The sequence below is a fragment of the Lithobates pipiens genome, unplaced genomic scaffold, assembly GCF_037356315.1.
Source record: "Lithobates pipiens isolate NorthernLeopardFrog02 unplaced genomic scaffold, aLitPip1_a1.2 Scaffold_8, whole genome shotgun sequence".
Lineage (NCBI taxonomy): Eukaryota > Metazoa > Chordata > Amphibia > Anura > Ranidae > Lithobates > Lithobates pipiens.
In genome coordinates this window covers 442,641,210-442,655,501 of record NW_027507903.1, presented here as the reverse complement: position 1 = coordinate 442,655,501, position 14,292 = coordinate 442,641,210, and the positions used below count along the sequence as shown (strand labels likewise).

Here is a 14,292-nt window from a genome sequence, read left to right as displayed (position 1 = left end):
GCAATATAAACATGGGAGACTGTAGAAGAGGGCTGCAATGTTAAAATGCGAAAGGGGGCGGGATTGTAATGCAAAAGGGGGGCTGAGATGTAAAGATGGAGGACTGCAATGCAAAGGGGGGGACTGTATTGTACAGAGGGGCTGTGATATAAAGGGGGAGACTGTGATGAAAAAAGATTGCAATGGGATGTAAATTGAGAGGCACTGTAAAGGGGGTTGGGACTGTGATGCAAATGGGAATAATGTTATGTAAAGAGGGGACTGTATTTTAAACTTCTTGGAAGCAGGGACTTATGTGAATGCACAATATGTAAGGTGCTGTGCAAAAACCTGTAATACATAAAGGCCCTTACCCTTTTCTCCACAGAAGGAGGAATGGTTGCCTCCAGCATGTGAGATGATCCCTACATAAAAGAGCCTCCAACTCTAAGAAGAGCTCTGCTGTTAAAGGAGAAGTATATGGAAATATATTTCTCCTCAGGGCTTTTTCTCAGTGAATAGGTGCAGGTACTCCCCCTTCCTTAGTCACCCCTTTTCCGTACCCTTACCCACCGTTCTTTGGTTACACCCCCCTACCCACCTCTAGATACTGCCCTTTTAGAGAATACAGAACCAAGTATAATTTTATTAATGATAACAAGAAAAGCAGTATAATAAAATCCCCTGTAGCCAGTAACAATATAGCCCTCTCCAGCAACAATAGATTCCCGACAACAATGGACCACCCAAAACAAAATCCCCCTGGCAGCAGCAATAGACCCCTGGCAGCAACAACAGATCTCCCCACAGCCAGCATCAATAGACTCACTGGCAGCCAGCAACAATAGACCCCTCCCTCAACAGTATATCTCTCCTAGCAATAACTGACCCCAGCAATATAAGAACCACCCCCAGCAACAGTAGGTCCCCCAACAGCAACAATAGACTCACCTGCATAAATAGTTCCAGCTAGAATAGATGCCCCAGCAGCCAGCGTCACTAGACCCTGCAGCACACTCCAGCACCCCCGGAGCCAAAACTGTGTTCCCCCATGTTCCTGCTGAAAAAAAGCCCTGCTTCTCCCATAGATCATAGGAGTGCACTTAGCTCTGCACTGCTGTGACCCAGACATCACAGAGCTGGTCCAGGCTCTGCAGGGATCCAAAGAATAATATCGGGATCCCAACAATAATATCCAAAACCATTGAGAGCACAAGCCAGCCACTCCTGCCTCCTCCAAAATCCGGTGCCCCAGTGAGCGCCGAAGAGGCATAGTACAGAACGGCGACTGACAGTCATGGCTCTGTGCTCATAGCAGACCTGGGAACTGAGCTATCAGCGGTCTTTGATGGCTCAGTTCACACTGTAGAACCAGCAAGAGACAGCTGCCGCATCAGATTGACTTCTAGATGACTATGTACTGTATGTTTGTTTTTGTTTTTTATTCCCATGCCTCTCTTTTAAACTCTTCACGCTGCTTGAATTTTTTATGCTTTTCCACACTATTATTGGCTTTTGTTACCAACACCTGGAAAAACATTCAGAAAGTTTGGTTGCACTGTTGCTATTTATTGCCATTGTTTCCTACAAACTATACAAGTTTCATCAAACTAACATTGTTCAACCAACAGACCAGATACCTTCTATTCATATTACCCATTTCCTCTCTAGGTTTAGGAGACTCTATGGATTGTTCTGGTCTGAAATCTGAGGTTACTTTTTTTTTTATGTACTTTTGGCTTCATCCTTAGAATAGGCTTGTCGGGGGGCTGGATGAGTTTGCACAGCCTCCCCTGAAAAAAAAAAAGACAGAATGAGAAAGACAGACAGCTCAGTCCCACCCATCCTGCTTCTGCTCTGTGCTAAGTTATTGTGCACCCTTCAGATTTCTTCAGACCATCCCTGAGGCTCAAGCTCTCTCTCCTCTCGTGTTGCAAGGTATGAACTATCTCCTGAACAGGCTTCCTATACCTATATCTCCATATAATGCAGCTGTCTCTATCATCATGGAACTTTCCAAGTAGAACTGCAAGTTCTCACCCTGGAAACTAAGTATAGAAATGCTGCTCTATAGGAAATGGGTACATCTTGAGAAGCATAATTATTAACGACCTGAATTATAGGTGTGGCGACATAATTACTATAGCTACATCTTATATATCGTATTGATATTCTAGAATACTTAATTAATTAATTATCCTTAATTAATTGTTACATTTATGCTTATATCATTTTAATCCATTGCATTAAATATGTCAAAAGGGAAATATTTTTGCATTGTTCACAAAAAATGTTAATTTAACCCTGTGTACTTTGTCTGCCACTGATAGGCACACTTTTACTCTTGCTCGAAGGGACCTAAGGGGTTAATTTTTTTCCCCCTGCTCTTAAGACAACATGTTTTAAAAATTCTAGAGATAAGGAATTATGTTGGCAACATTGGAGAGATGCACAAGAATTTGAACAATCCACTTCATAAAAAGGTGTGATTAGAACAGTAAAGGGAAAAGGATTTAAAACAAGAAAAAACAATTGTGTATGTAAATAATGGTAGCTTTTGTAGCATGTTTCTATCTATCTATCTATCTATATATATATATATATCTATATATATATCTATATATATATCTATCTATCTATCTATCTATATATATATATATATATATATATATATATATATATCTATATATCTATATATATATATATATATATATATATATATATATATATAGATATAGATATATATATATATATATATATATATATATATATATATATATATATATATATAGATATATATAGATATATAGATATATATAGATATATCTATAGATAGATATATAGATATATATACACAAACACACATCTACTGAAACATTTTCTTGGAATGTATGGAGTATTTCTCTAAAGCATGTCAGCCAATGATCTTTGAGATCTTTGATAAGCTTTAAAGCAACAGCCAAACTGGTTAAGTTATCATTATATAAATGTTATACTGATTTTTTTATTTACTTTTATTTACATGTACAAGTATGTATTAGAAATATCCCTTTTAGCCAGGAGGTGTGGTCAGATGTTGTACTTTACTCCCTATAGTTGCCAACCTACATTAACATCCTTACTCTTTTAACGTAACACAGATTACGATTTTATCACCATTATTTTACATACTTAACTTAAAGTTACAATTTTAAATATATTTTTCAAAATAAAGTTTGGACATTTTGGTGAGACTTACAGCTAAGTTATGCTTAAAAAATGAGAAATGAGCCTCTCTATGTTTTTTTTAAGTATGATCATAACCCTAAACCTTAAACCTTTTATCTCACTGTGAAATGCAAGTGCCATAGGAGGTGTTAGTTGATATATGCAATATAGAGTGGTCTGTTGTGGATCACATAATAGATGTTAGAGAAGGATGAGGACAAGCAGGAGTGCTTTCTATCACTGGAATGTTATTAAAGTATTTTAAGCATGCCCTTGAGGAGCAGTGACTGGAAAATAGTCCAGAGATAAACAACTGATATTGAGTATAACAATGTTGCGTAGAAGAGTGTTAAAAAAAAATGAAAAGAAAAAGACATATTATGCTATTTTGGAATATCACGTTAAATTCTAATAATAATTCTAAATATAATATGTTATAATATAAAAAAAATGTAAACATGTTTTTCTTTAATTGGTGCAGAAATGGCAATATACATTGCCAATAGTCAACAGATGATGGACAGCAAAATTAGCCATAAAGCATGCCTGTCATTGCGTGGCAGGTCCCTATATAGAGTTGTAAAAAGGGGTTAACACAGCCATTGTCTGCCACATAGGCAGAAAAAGGGGGATGGGTGGGATGAGAGAAAGGAAAGGAGGGGGGGGGGAGGGTTGAGGCTGATGTTGTGTGGGAGAGAATCAACTTTTCAAACTTGCTCTTAGTTGAGCTCCACCCTGCCTGGCTCCCCTCTCGCATTACTCAGGCCCAGAGGAATGCTAGTTGCTGTGGTAACTTAGTCAGGTCCTAAATGGTATGACGGAGCACGCTTATGTCAAATCTTTATTTTCTCCACTGTCCACCTCCATCACAAGTTATTTTCTCCGCTGTCCACCTTCATTACAAGTCACAAAGTTGTACAGCATGCAAGCATTGTTTGATGGCTACAGTTACCTAGACAAAGAAAGGCCAATGTTCATCTAGTTTAGCCACCACTAATCCCAATGGTTTAGGTCCATATAGAGAGTTGGGCCATTGATAAAAATATTCCCACAAAATCCTTTCATAACATTTGGGTATTTGTAGTGTCATTAAGTTATGTTGTAGATTTCACCATTAATACTTCTTTAGGGTATGGCGTTCCTTCCACACTTAACCGTTTTCACTATGCTATCTAAGCTCATTCCAAACTGATGTCCCTTTGCTCTGTGTACAGTTCTTGAGATAATGTTTTATGTGTCAAAACCTTTTTTAATTGTTATTAAGTTAAATTGTACTTATTAAATAATATCTTTAATCGAAGCAACACAAGATACATTTGTCTAACCATTCACTATGAGACCCTTTTATTAAGTTGCCCACTTTTGACCCCTTTCCAAATGTCCTGCACACAGTGCACCTCATATATGGCCTTACAAGTGATTTATACATCTGTAATACAATTGCGGAATTAAATCTGGACTCCAGGAATCGTGTGTGTTACACAGAGACTTTGGTCCAGCTTGGCACAATGGAAGTATGTATATCTAATTTCTGATAGACCCCAGGGCAAAATCAATGTAGTAGTTGGTGCAAGGTGGAGATTGTGACATTACTGCTCATCCTCTCCACCTCGTGAAATCAAAGAACACTTCTTTTTAATGAAAAAATACTAGGTGTTCCATGAATGGTGGTAATGCCAAACCAGCAATCGCTCTGTATTTAATATACAGAGGGGGAACCTCTTGCACTGAACCCGAGTAGAACCTGGAAGATTGCAGCAGTCGCTGTAGTAGCGCAAACTACAACAGTGATTGTCTACTTCCTCAGGAATCCCTCAGGTATACAATAGGCACATTTACATTGTGCTAAGCTGGATCAATGTAAATATGCAATAAAGATCATTCCTGGAGTACAGATTTAAATTTTTTTACCTTTCTATTTTTACATTATAAGATTTTACTTGACTTTGCAGCTGCTGCCTCTGGTGTTCTCCTCCTCTCTCCAATGCTCCATGTTGTGGGTTTCCTCCCATACCCACCTGTCCTCACGTACAATGCAGGACTATTGGCCTTGCAGTGTAGTTGATGATGTCAGCATGTCACTGCTGGAGCATCTTAGAAGAGGTTTCGGAGGACTGGTTGCACAGAAAACCCTAGACTTAACTGTTAGGACAACATAAAACTTTAACTCTATGCTTAATGAGCTTTTGACTCTGGCAGTGTGGAAGGGCCATTGCAAGGGTAGTTGTTTTTTTTTTTAATAAGGCTTTAAATATCTGTCTCTGTAGCAGAGTAATACATGGAATTTGGGGACTTTGGATCTGCTTTATGTCTGAAAGACACATTTTTATTAAAATGGCTGCACCCAGAGTCAATTTTGTACTGCTTTAAGAATTAAAGTTAGCTATAGTCTGACTGTAAACTCTCCTTTAGATTTATCCATATTACATAGTAGTGACCTACCTGATTACATACAAATCAAATGGATTGTTAGAAATCTAATGAAGATTGAAAACTCTTTGTAACAAGGCTGGCTAACCTAAACAGTCTAGGAGCCTTGTGTTTTTCTAATAATTGACCTACCATTTGTCCATTTACAGTCACCCTTTCCTTTGATGAAAAACTCCTTTTAGTGTCATTGCCTCATCTAAAATATATTTTTTTGTTACTGCTAGAAATGCTCACCTTAAGTAAAGTGAGCAATAACTTCACGCCAACCAATCAGAAATGGCCTATATGAGTCGCCGAGTCGTGATTTCTAATTGGTTGTTTTACCATTGCTGATTATTTTTATATCACATTATAAGAGTTCCAGTCTGAAGGGCAATCTTTATGTAGAATGAACTAAAGTTTGCATAAAGTACAAATAAAAAATATGATATTTTCAATTGTTCTTTAACCTCCCTGGCGGTATGATTCAGTCTGGAATAAGGTGCTGAAAGCGGTACAATTATTTTGCATGGAAATCTGGCTTTTATTTTGTAGTCCAGTAATTCTTAGGAATAACGCTCTGAAATCTCTTCAAACCAGAGTCTAGCGGACATCCCGGGTATGATAAAGTTTATAATATAATAAAGAATAATAAAAATTATTCAATAATGTAATCAAATCCAAAAAAAAATGAAAAAGGGACATGTTTTGGTTGCTATGGACAATCTCCAAATTACAAGCAGTAAAAAACAGTATTTATAATATAAAAGTGCATGCAGGGCATTGCACAAACCACTAGGGACAAAGGGGGTGTGTATTTTTTACTACAGCACTGTAATCTGTAAGATTACAGTGCTGTGTGTGTTTTGTGTCTTTTTACATTTTTGAATTTGCCGCCGTTCTCCGCTCCCGTGCGTCGTAACGTCGCAGGGAACGGAGCTCGGCGGCATTCGGCACTGTGAATCGAGCGCAGGACGGCTCGATCACACAGCGCGGCGGACATCGCTGGATCCAGGGGACAAGGTAAGTAACGTTACCTGTGTCCTCCCCTGCATCGAGCGGTGCAAGCCCGAGTCTGGCTCGGGGTTACCGCTATTGTAATGAAATTCCCAACCCGAGCCAGACTCGGGATTACCGCTGAGGAGGTTAAGAGGAACTGCAGTCTGCTCACATAATTTGTAATAAAAACATCAAAACATCTTTGCTATTCTGAAGCTTCCCATCAAAACCACTTTGCATATTATTTTATATATATACTGTGATTCTGTACTTGCCAAATATGCTGCAGAAATCTCCCTCCACTAAGTCTGACTGCAGCCATTTTAACTGTGGGCAGCTGAAGCTGCTTCCTCTTCACTTCCTGGATTTACACAGACACACAGGGGCACGCCTCCAGCTCTGCAGCTCTCATTGGCCCTCTTATGACTCAACCCCCTCCCTTCCTGTCAAATTCTCACGAGAGTGAGAGAGAGAAAGCAGTGCATGATGTCATAATCCTAGGCTTTTTCCCAGACAAGAAACAGGAAGTGGGCTGTATTTAGTTATTTACTGGCAGAAAAGTTTTTTTTTTTTTTAATATCCAAAGTTAAAACAACAAGAGCAGAAGATTTAATAGATAGAAAGATGAAAAATGACTGAAGTTCCACTTTAATGTGTTAGTTCTATGGCAGCCTACATTTCCTTTGTTTGGTCTTTTTACATATAAGAGTATTTTCTCAATGGCTAACCTTTGCCATATTTTTGTATTTTCATTGTCTGTATGTCAGCATATAGCAAATATATGTAGCAGTTGGTGAAATAATACCAATTGCAAAATAAACCATCTATACATTTTATTATTCTGAGTAGGGTCAGGAGTAAAACAAATTGATTGTCTTAAACTACTAAGCACATAGAAACTTAATACATATAGACACAATAAAAAAAAAAGAAAAAAAAAGTAAAGAATTATTTAAATTAACTTAAACCTATGTGTAAGGGAATCTGAAGCTGGTGGTTGGGAGTATATAATGCCAGTCCATTCCTTTTTAAGATATAGCCCTCTGGTAACTGGAGAGTAAATAGAGAAGCAGCAGACTGATGAGCTCATCTCTCTGTCACTTTGTTCTCTCTTCAGCATTATCTGCTGTACAGGGACTGCAAAGGGCTGATACCAAGTCAAATTTAGGAACTTACACTGCTTACATTTACAGAAATACAATTAAAGTGGAGTATAGCTCAAAAAAAGTGAAGATTTGCTGTTATATGGAACATTTAGAATTGTGTCTAAGCAGTACCCTGAAAATTTACCTTTTGACTGGAATGTGAATGAACCAAGGCACTCCAACACCTACAACCACCATAGCTGTGTATCTTTAGGGCTGACTGCTAGTCTTGAGATTTGGTTGCTCTCCTTGCTGGAGGCTCTGACATGAGGAAGAAAATCCCTTCCTCTACAAAGATGGCTCCATTCTGAGACACAGTGCAGAACAAGGGATGGAAAGTCAGTAATGGGAAAAGAACAACAACAAGTAATATTGGTGTCCCCCCCTCCCCAGGGAAATAAATGTGGGGTATGCGGGCCCCCCCCCTCATGAGACAGACAGCCTCCTTTCTTCCTCACTCTGATCTCCCCTCCCTCCTCTGTCCGAGCCGGGGAGCGCCATTGCGGTTGAGACAATTCAGTGGCGGCTGGTGGGTCGGCGGGTCTTCTCCTCCAGCCATGCTCTCCTCTCTCCTCCCTCCTCTTAGGCATCTAATAGGATCGCCTGTCTTTTTTTACCAATCTGGAAACGGGTCTCATAACCCGCTTCCTGATTGGCCAGAAGGAGGATTAGTATTGAGAATAGCGAATATTTATTTGCTGTTGTCACGCAACTGGGTGGGCTCGGAGCTCAGTGCTCTGTGCCCCAAGCCCATCCTTGTTTGAAGCCTATTAGAGCCTCTGGCTCTAATCACATGCTTCAACCCCCCCATTGGAATCCATGGTCCAGCGTCCTGCATGTAGATCAGGGGGCCGAAATCATGGATAGGGGGGCAGCACCTGTGTGCCCTCTATGGACGGGCCGCCAATGGTGTTACTAAAGGTTATTTTTTTTAATTAAAATAACAAACATGTCATACTTACTTGCTCTGTGCAATGGTTTTCTACAGAGCAGCCCTGATCCTCCTCTTCTTGATCCTCCTCTCCTGTGGTCCCCCACCAGCGATCCTGGCTCTTCCCCCTGCTGAGTGTCCCCACAGCAAGCTGCTTGCTCTGGGGGCACTCATGTATGCTCATTCTTATAAGACAGACAAAGTGGGGCTCAGCCCCCTCCAATGGCTCCCACTGCTGTCTCTGAGCCACGAGGAGGCAGAGAGCTGGGACAGCTGCTGCTCTCATGCACATCACTGGATCGAGATTTGGTTCAGGTAAGTATTGGGGGGGCTGGGGGAGCTGCATACTGGAGGCTTTTTAGCTTCATGCATAGAATGCATGAAGGTAAAAAAATCTTCAGTGTTTACAACTTAGTCATGTATTAAAGTGGAACGTCACTCTTTCAATTAACATTGACTATTTTTAATACTTATGCTACTAACCTTAGTAAACTGATAGGAAAGTATATCATATTTACTTGTTTTAATTTTTTTTGTTACTTCCTGGTTTCCAGGCCTTGGCAAATAATGTCAAACATCCCACGAGTCTTCAGGAGGGATTTTCTCAGCTAAGCACACCCTCCTGCCTGCATGTCTGAGCTAAGGGCAGTTGGATTCTAAGTAGTACATGCTACATGAATAATCTGCCCTTATCCAGGATGGCCATTGTTAGAAATGCTAGGGGGTGATTTCTCAGCAAAATAAAGCATGGAGGCATGGGTGTATAGGTAAGTTTCCTTTGAATATAAAAAAGGAAATGAATAGCATTTTTGGTTTGTGGTGCTCAGATGCAGTGTAGTTCCACATTAAAGTGGTTGTAAACCCTTACATATACCTATGAAGTGACTGGTCTAAGGTGATATATAGAGATTAAACAAATCCCCCTACATAAGTTGTACCTGTTTATCTGCAGTCTTTTCTACATCCGTTCAAAGTCAATCATTTATCAACTTGTCTGAGAGTTCAGAAAAAAGGGGGCGGAGAGCCGAATTTACACTCTGAGGAGAACTCCGAGAGCTGATTAGAGAGAAAGGACACACCCCCTTCAAACAACTCTCAGGAACATAGCTGAGTCAATAAGCTAGAGCTCCCTCACCTGTCATCGTTTTTCTCTTGGTGTCAGGAAAACTTGTCAGAAGTGACTCATGCTGAAAGCAGAGGAATGAAGTAGCAGAGGAATGAAGCAGCCGAGAGAAATAACACTATGAGGTTGATTTACAAAAAGGCAAATTCACTTTGCACTGCAAGTGCACTTGGAAGTGCAGTCGCTGTAGATCTGAGGGAAACATGTGAAATGAGGGGAATCTGCTGATTTTATCATCCAATCATGTACAAGCAAAAATTATTTTTCTTATTTTCCTTGCATGTCCTCCTCAGATCTACAGCGACTGCACTTCCAAGTGCACTTGTAGTGCAAAGTGGATTTGCCTTTAGTAAATAAACCCCTAAGTGTTCTTAATTGAGATAAGTACTGTGGAGTGATATGCTTTGCTCATATTTCATGTCTGAGGTTTACAATCACTTTAATGTTTACAGAGCTGCATTAATGGGAGCTGCATTAATGGGTGCCTTTTATATTAGCCCAGTTTTTAGCTTTAAGCTACTCTTATGCATAATCCAGTACAGGCAGGGGACGGAAGGTCAAAGCCACAGCTTCCCAAATGAAATCAGTATTTGCATAACAGAGTAGCCCATACCACTGCAAACATAAAATAAGTAATATATAGCCACCTGAAAGTGTCTACTTTTTCATTCAGCTGGGTATTTACTAACTATAAAATAGCTAATGCTTCACTGCAATTTTTAATATATGAGAGGTCTAAAATTATGTTTTATGGTGCCTTATTATCCTACAAGCTTGTCCCTGCTGATTCATAAAAACTAGATGAGCAAAAAGTGTATATCCATAGCAGCAAACGTTTTGTAACCTGCATTAGAAATGGCTGCTGAGATCTGAAAGATTAAAATGGACAACATTTTTAATTTCAATCGGTCAATCATTATCAACAATTTTTCATAGCCAATCCTTCCCACATCACCCCAGCACCCACCTTCCATGACATAATCTTAGCATAACATATTTATGGATGGTTTAGTAATCTAAATTTCAGTTTGTACAGATGCCCAAACACTTTCCCTGGCATGATTCAGTTTATGACTTCGCTGGGCGATGACGTTAGTGCGATGATCTGTATGTACACACAACTCTGTTTCACAGGTGGATGTCTTTGGGCTGCAGACCAAGATAAATTTCCTTCTCCATCCTTACCTCATTCATGATGGACATGCAAGTGTAATATACCTGTGGTTCTTGAATAAATACTACGGCTCTGATAAAACTCAGATACATGACTTGGGCTGATTTACATTGATGAACGTTTGTTGGGCATAACAACCAATCAGAGTTCAGCTGTTGTTTTTATATATGTAAGATAGAAGATAAAAAAAAAAGGTACTTCTTTGGTTGCTACTAAAACATGGACATGTTTTCTTCTTTTTTTTATATTTTCTTCTAGGTTTTTTAATATATTTTCTTTTTTAATTTTCATATAGTCTCATTTTAGTAGGCCATGATTGTTTTCCAAAGGAAACAGCAGTACATGATAGAAGTTCTACTTACAAGAACCAAAGGCACATGGGACCTTCTCCCCTTTATTATTTACAGAACAATCCTTTGTGTTTCGTAGCCATGCCACTTTAGACAAAATTTCTTGTTTTTTTTCTTCAAAAGATTTGAACCAAACAGCTGAAATTTTCAGATGTCCACTAGAAAAATTATAAGAATGTTTAACAAAAGTAACTTTGCTTGACCTAATGTAGGACCATATGAAATGTTCAACTTTTTTTTTTAGTATGGTTAAAAGTAAAACCGACGCACATACAAACACCTCATCAGTGAGCATGTTCTATAAGCAAAGAAGTGCATCTTCCAACCAAGCCATCTACCGCCTGTCTCCAGCAAAGGAGAAGAGAGTATGAACAGGCAGTAAATAGCAATATGTTATCTTACAACTTCCTATCATCAGTGTACATTAAGAAAGTTGGAGAAGTCTGAAGTCTCAGCATAGATTCAAAACAAGACACTAGAACATTATAAGTTACATGTGCAGCCATTTTTAAAAGTTTTGAGATACAGTGGGTAAGGATTATAGCTCTACCCCAGATTTTATTGCTGTCTAAAGCTGGCCATAGATGGATCGAAAACAACTGGTTCAGCAGGGACCAGCTAAATTTCAATCCATCTATGACCCTTCCCGCCCGACAGAATATGATCTAGGGATTGACTTCTGTCAAATGGGACTGTTCGAAAATCTTTGCCAATCAGTGGGCTGCATGGCTGCAGCACTGACTAGTATATTCTGACAGTGGAGGAGTCTCTGCTGTCAGAATACAGCGACACAATAGGGAGGATACCTTCATCCACCTCACTTGTGTGAATGGGGGATTCCGTTCATTTTCAGGCTAATCAAAAAACAAAACAAAAAAAAAAAACGAATAATCTATGGGCAGCCTAAGGCTGGCCATACATTATACAATTTTCTTATTCAATTTCCTTTAGATTGACCTTCAACTATGTAGGATAAGGGTCTGCCTGATTGGACACAAATTTAAAGTGTTTAGGTTTGATTTCATATTGTATGGGTTTGGTAAATCTAAAGAAAAACTGCATAATGTATGGCCAGCCTAATGGCGCGTACACATGAGGGGATTTTCCATTGGAAAATCTTGGATGGTTTTTCCGACGGAATTCCGCTCAAGCTTGGCTTGCATACACACGGTCACACAAAAGTTCGCTGAACTTTCCACGGTCAAGAACGTGGTGGCGTACAATACTACGACGAGCCGAGAAAATTAAGTTCAATGCTTCTGAGCATGCGTCAAATTGATTCTGAGCATGTGTAGGAATTTTGCGTGTCGGAATTGCTACAGACAATCGAAATTTCTGATCAAAACTTTTTCCGACCGAAAAATTGAGAACCTGCTCTCAATCTTTTGCTGGCGAGAATTCGGCCAGCAAAAGTCCGATGGAGCATACACACAGTTGCATTTTACGACCAAAAGCTCTCATCGGTCTTTTGCTGGCCGAACTTCTGATCGTGTGTAGACTAGATTGTTTTTGAAACTGATGAATGCGTTGGAAAAAAGAGTTAACCCCCCTAGCGGTAATCCCGAGTCTGGCTCGGGTTGGGATTTTAATAACAGGAGCGGTAACCCAGAGCCAGACTCGGGATCGCATCGCTGGATGCAGGGGAGGACACAGGGAGAGTTACTTACCTTGTCCCCTGGATCCAGCGATGTCCTCCGCGCTGTGTGATCGAGCTGTCCTCCGCTCGATTCACAGTGCTGAATGCCTCCGAGCTCCGTTCCCTGCGACGTTACGGCGTACGGGAGCGGAGAACGGCGGCAAATTCAAAAAAGTAAAAAACACACAAAACACACACAGCACTGTAATCTTACAGATTACAGTACTGTATTAAAAAATTACACACCCCCTTTGTCCCTAGTGGTCTGTGCAGTGCCCTGCATGCACTTTTATATTATAAATACTGTTTTTTTTCTGCCTGAAATTTGGAGATTGTCCATAGCAACCAGAAAGTCTCTCTTTTTCAGTGTTTTAGGATTTGATTACATTATTGAATCATTTTTATTATTCTTTATTATATTATAAACGTTATCATACCCGGGATGTCTGCTAGACTCTGGTTTGAACAGATTTAAGAGAGTTATTCCTAGGAATTACAGGACTACATTATAAAACGCCAAATTTCCATGCAAAATAATTGTACTGCTTTCAGCACCTAAATCCAGACTGAATCATACCGCCAGGCTGGTTAATTCAAGTTTGATGGTGAACAATTATATACTTTTTGTAGACTGAGGTATGGAAATGGTTTGCCAACGTGTACCTGGACACACCTTAAAAAGTCTTAACTCAGACATGATGATGCATTGTTGATGGCTTAATTGAGCTCCAATGGCAATTAAAATACAATATTGTAGAAAATTTAGGCTCAGGGAACTCACTGCAGTCTGCTATTTGCATAGTTAGTTACTGATAATGATATACTGATTTGCGAAGCATGGCATCAGGATATCTGTGTACTGATCTTTGAAGAGATGTTTTGGTAAAGTGGTGTGAAGCCAAATTTATGTGACAAACAAGGAGTACTTTTTTAACTCCCAGTAGACCTCACATACCAGAAAAGTATTTTAAAAACAATGTTGTACACATCAACTAATTGTATTTTTCATATCATTTTGCAACTCCTTAGCTGGTATTTTAATTAGCACGGCAAATAGTAATAAAAACTTGAAATTTCTCCAATTTTATATTCATTTCTGAGACCATTTTTATAGAGAAGTAGGAAAGTCAAATCTCTACCCCTCTATGGAAGATCATGCTTAGCAATGTTCATACTGGGTTAATTGGATCTTCTGGTCAATCTTCCATGATGAACCAGCCAATGTGTATTTCTCTGTCCTGGAAGTGTACAAAGTGAAGTATTTCCAGACATAGATGAGGCTCAGGCATAAGTCTCTTTTCATAAACTTAGTTTACTCTTCTGAAATAAACTTGTTTTT

At 39.3% G+C, this 14,292-nt stretch overlaps 1 protein-coding gene across 1 annotated transcript in view; it reads left to right on the top strand.

Moving 5' to 3' along the window:
- Positions 1 to 1,770: 1,770 nt before the first annotated feature.
- The window catches only part of SPARC (secreted protein acidic and cysteine rich), a 34,505-nt gene continuing 21,983 nt past the window's right edge, over positions 1,771 to 14,292 (top strand). Inside the window, exon 1 of the mRNA XM_077468340.1 lies at positions 1,771 to 1,917. The gene's annotated coding sequence lies outside the window, so the exon portion shown is untranslated. The remainder of the gene's footprint in view (positions 1,918 to 14,292) is intronic.